This window comes from Atheta coriaria, unplaced genomic scaffold, assembly GCF_025399875.1.
Source record: "Atheta coriaria isolate IRGN ID8LTWV9N9 unplaced genomic scaffold, Caltech_Dcor_3.1 hic_scaffold_9_pilon, whole genome shotgun sequence".
NCBI classification, from domain to species: domain Eukaryota; kingdom Metazoa; phylum Arthropoda; class Insecta; order Coleoptera; family Staphylinidae; genus Dalotia; species Dalotia coriaria.
The window spans coordinates 8,744,624-8,749,858 of NW_027045451.1; the positions used below are offsets into that span (position 1 = coordinate 8,744,624).

General features: G+C 35.6%; 1 pseudogene; it reads left to right on the forward strand.

The window, feature by feature from the left end:
• The first annotated feature begins 182 nt into the window (after positions 1-182).
• LOC135797947 (N-acylneuraminate cytidylyltransferase A-like) lies at positions 183-2,342 on the forward strand (annotated as a pseudogene).
• Positions 2,343-5,235: the final 2,893 nt, after the last annotated feature.

The window sequence follows — 5,235 nt, forward strand, 5'->3', positions numbered from 1 at the left end:
TGGTAATACTTCGTTCAGTTACGTATTGCTATGCTTTATTGTTAGGATGTAAAATGACGCAATTCCCAGCAGCTTAAGAGCACCCTAGGGTCGTAACAGCAAAAGTAGAAAGACAACTCCACGAACTCATTATTAGCACCACGCCAGCCCAAGGGATCTTTTACGAATTTACTGTATCCAACATGTTTGACAAGCTTTTACCGATGACTTCCGGTTTGCTCCAATCCCGCATTTATACCAAGAGCGTGTAGAACCTCATTACCAGGTCCAACTCACAGAGTGAAGTTTCCTGCGATTGGTTTACGCAAATCTGCGTAGACGGCATCCAAAGACTGGTTTCATTTTCATCTAGAAGACAGGAACGCACCAATTGGCCTTCACAAACTGCAACTTCCCGTGCAGCCCCTTTGGAAAGCAGTCCGTACTCCTTTGAACTACTTGCGCTGGATGTTGCTGCTGTCGTGAGGACATGATACCCACTAACAGATGGATTAGCATCTTACAAACATAATGAAAAACAAACAATTTTATTGATTTAGCAACTTCTATATAGAGATTGATAGAGTATCATGTATCAATGAGACACAATTGAAGTTCAAACAAGTTCAAGACTACAAAATTCAGATCAAATATTGACATACAATCAAATGGCGGTAATAATCAAGTAAATAAAGTTTTACAAAACTAGCTCGGTGTATATAATAAAATATTTATATCAATTTAACTCGTTGTCACTGAACAAGTTGAAAGCTTGAAATTAACATTAATATAATTTAATATGATACTTCCTGAGACTATCCATATGACTAGACTAGACTAGACAAAACATGAAACATACTCACTTGCTAACCCAGTATCTTTGGCTAGTTTTGGTTTATTTTGTTTTAGACGTTTTAATGTTATTACTTTGGTCAGTAAAAACTGTGGGTACGAATTTCTTTCAAATTTCAATGTATGTAATTGAGTGTCGTTTTCAGGTATCCATTTGACCAGAGACAAATTCATATAGCTGCACTCTGTTTTAGCAAGAGGAGGTTCGAAAGGAATCAAACTGAAAATCTACAACAGTCAACGGCATAAAACCTTTGCTCGCAATATCGCGTTGGAGGAAATATTAAAAATGTTTTGAGTTTCTGAAGCGTTTGGGTATCGACAGATCATGATCTCATATACAAAGAAGCTGTTAGAAGTACATCATAGTTAGTAGTTAGCTTATTCTATTATTAGATTTTGGTTTGTTTATTTAGTGCTAAAGAGGTCAATGTTCATTGGCGTAGTGAGGACAGCGCAACCGATACGGCGTCATCCATCTTTGCCGTCCAGGAGTTTTCTTTCCTTTGTGACCGAAATCGATGTGGTGTGGCTTTGATTCAATGCACTCTCCCGTTTCTTGTTCATCATACATATTTGAAGAATGCAATCTTGCTGATGATGCACACGGATGTTGACTGCGTGTTTTCTGCAGAGCAAGTATGGTATGTAATTTGTTTATACAATGTATTAACAGAGTTCAAGTTATTTAAGTTACGATGGATTCGTAGTACATCCAATAGTGCTATATATCAGCCCTGAATTTTGACCCTGCCCAACGACCAAGACGACAAGATTGGGAAGGAGAGTTTGTTGAGAATGGAATGTTTTATTTTGCCAAAACGAAGTTTCCATACAACAAGGCGTATTCCAAAATCAGAAGTATGTCAAATTTAAATTTTCATGCATTATTAACAGAAGTATGTGCTTGCAGTTGTGAATTTGTTGAAATACCTCCTGAACAACATGCTTTAGAGATAGATTCTGAGTATCATCTAAAGCTCGCACAACATCTAGCTCAATCTACATTTAGTAATATTTAAAGGAAAATTAGCTATTAACAAAAATATAACTTGGTTGCATGGTAACAGCTGTATTTTAAATATAAGTTGTTTATCATAACAGAAACGTTAACATAACGTTTGTTGCGTTAATTTAACTGTCAACTCACATTGCAATTGCAAACCACACGTTTACACATATTTTTTTAAATACAGAAAAACAAAACAAAATGAACGGGGTAATTTATTAAGCCAATCTACCGACAATGAAGAGAGTCTGATGTTTAGTATTAGCGGTGCGAAATCCTTTCTGTATTTCTGCGACGACCATCTTTTAAACTCGCCAAACGTTTTCCCTGGATTGGTTTTATGGGCAATAATGAACCAGAACAGTGTATTCCAGAGCGTGATACACAGCCGGACGATACACCAGTTAAGGATAGTGTACCAGACCAAGCTGATCCTGAATTAGACGATATTCCATTACAAGACGCCGGAGATGAGGCGCCGGTGGTAGTGGGTCTCCGATGAACCAGAACTTCGCGCAAGTATTGATACGCCAACCATACGTATCAATACTCCGGGTCCAACATACAGCGCAATCCACTGACACCGGAAGTGGCTGCAATGACGAAATGCCTGTTACTGGGAGGCGTAGGGTAGATCCACATTTGATATAAGAGGATGTTGTAAATCCTAATAATGCACAAGTTATAATTTGTTAAAATTCAAAAATTAATGACATGTATATAATGAAATACATAACTTTTATCATCTTGCTGAGAGAAACTTTTGCTTTTGCATTTGGAAAATTTTCCCCATAGATTAAGAATCATCCATCCGTTTGTCTCTATCGCTTTTAGTTTACGAAATATCTGCAAAAAAAAAACGAACGTTCGCATGTTTCTTTATTTGTGGTTCACACAAAATAAATAAATGTGGTGTTTCGAGTCACTGGTTTTTGTTTGTTAGAGGTCTAGCAACTGACCCAACTCTGCTGGCTTGTCATGTTGACATTCCGATAGTAGGTCTGAACTATTTACCTGCACACATAATTTTGTAATTAACTACCGGAAACCCATACACAGTCATCAGTATTTTCAACAACATTTGCAAGGGAGATTCCCATCGTTCAAATATTTCATTGATTCAAGTATTGGTGTCGCATCAAAGTTTCCTTCAATAGAGCAGTTACTTTCTGCCACCGAAACTAGGTGGTGTCTCTGGGTATTGGAAGCACCGTGTGAGCAGTTCCCCGTCACTTAAATAGGAGAAAGACTCGCAAGCGTTAGCGTGTGTGTCCGTAATTTTAGTATCTTTGCGTGGCGCTTGTAGTTTGAAGCGTTGCACAAAATGACAGCTGTTTCATTTTTGCATTGTTGTTTCAAAACGTTTAAAACAATTATGATAAAGTAAAAATGCCGGGTTATTTGATACTTGGATTAACACCACTACAACGCTTCGACTTTCTTGAAAACGTTAACAGACATGAATGTGTTAATGGGCATGAGTTACTACTAGATGGATATATGAGTATTTCAGTTGTTGGCGTATATTGAATCGACTCTTACTCGTCTAGTAAGTACTTCTAAATGGTTTAAATAATGTACGATCTCAGTTTCTAAACTTCGACCATGTATGCCATTTGAATTAAAAATTTCGGTAACGTAAAAGTAAACTTATTTATACCTGGTATTACTCTCTGACGGGGTTTACGTACTACTTCATAACTTAATATAATTCCTGCAAAACTTATTGTATACTAGCTGTTGCCCAGTGACTTCAAGTTCCAGTGTTTAATAAAATGTAATTCGTTTTACTCTTTGTTCTAGACATACTCGTAGTAAGAGTCAATTCTATCATCAAGATTAGCAATTTTAATTTAAAGAAATTAATTATATAAAGTTTTGTCAATAATGAATTTGAAGCGCGCCATCTCGAATTCAACTATTTAACTATAACTATGATTGAATCCTCAAATGTCAAATTTTATATTCTGTAGAAAAAAGAGCTGTTTCTTTGAGGATTTTCCCGGCAATTATTCGACTTTTTCTCACCTTTAAACCTTCCCTGTATCTCCACGAATAATTCAAGACTGTATAAGATAAACTGTTCAGCTGTTCCCGAGTTTTAAAGCAGACTAACGAGCAGCAATTCATTTGATATATTTATATATATATATATATATATATATAGTATTCCACATGCCAAATCGACCACTTTTGAACCTGACCCTTTTGATTTAGCTGAAACTTCTTTCCACTTTTTCTACCCTTGAGAAACGTTTATTAGTATTTTTTCAAATTTTTTCTAATCCCCAAAAAGTTAGTGAATTCCAAAAATAATGCATGCTACTACTAAAATACCCATAACTTTTTCCAAAAATTGACCTATTGATACGTTTTTTAATAATTTTGTTTTTGAATGAAGTTTTTGAAGAAGTAGGCAAAATTATTTTTAAATAATTGAACTATGAAATAGTTTTGCGTAAATTATAATTTTCGAAGTTCGACACTAAAAATTTTATCAAAAAATCCTCAAATTTTTTAACAACTTTTTGCTCATGGTTCCAGATTGGGCCGATTATATTTTATATTTCCCATATAATTAATTGAAAGTAGAAAATTGTCATTTGGTGGACGTAATTTTTATTTAATTAAATTCTAAAAAATATAAAATAATATCGACCCAATTCCGGAATTAGTAGTGGGAGTAGTTGTCAAATTAATTCAAGTTTCCTTTTTTGACACAAGAAAAAATTTTTATTTAAAAAATGGCGAAATCCTTTGTAGAGCTTCCAACATACCTCCTCCCGCCTACCAGCCTTTTGCAACTACCCTAAAATGCCTTTAAAAATGAAACCACTTTAGAAAAATTTCCTGAAATGGTGTGGAAAAAAACACTCTGTATCTAGTGAATCAATTGACTTGCTTAGGAGTTTCTCCGCGCTAGAATAGAGTTTTTTGTGTAAAGTTCCTCTACAAGATGCGTACCCTCCAACCTCAACCCCTTTCAAAAAGTGCTCAAAAATGGTCTCAAAAAATGAGCAATTTTAGAAAATTTGAAACATAGTGTGGACAACACTCTGTATCTAGTGAATTAATTGACTTTCTTACAGTTTATCCGCGCTAGAATAGAGTTAGGGAATTCCTCTACACGATACATTCTCTCCAACCTTCCAACTCTTCCGGAAGTGCCCCCGGTGCCTTCAAAAAATGTGCAAATTTTAGGAAATTTTGAAAACATGGTGCGGGAAAACACCCTGTATCTATAGTGAACTAAACGACTTACCTTGAGTCTCCACGCCAGAAGTAATTGACGCGAAATACCCCAGCGCCCGCTGTTTGCAGGTTCATAACTTTTTAAATATTCAATTTAGCATTCTTCTGGTTTTAGGTAGCTTCATAAATAAATACCTGTGACG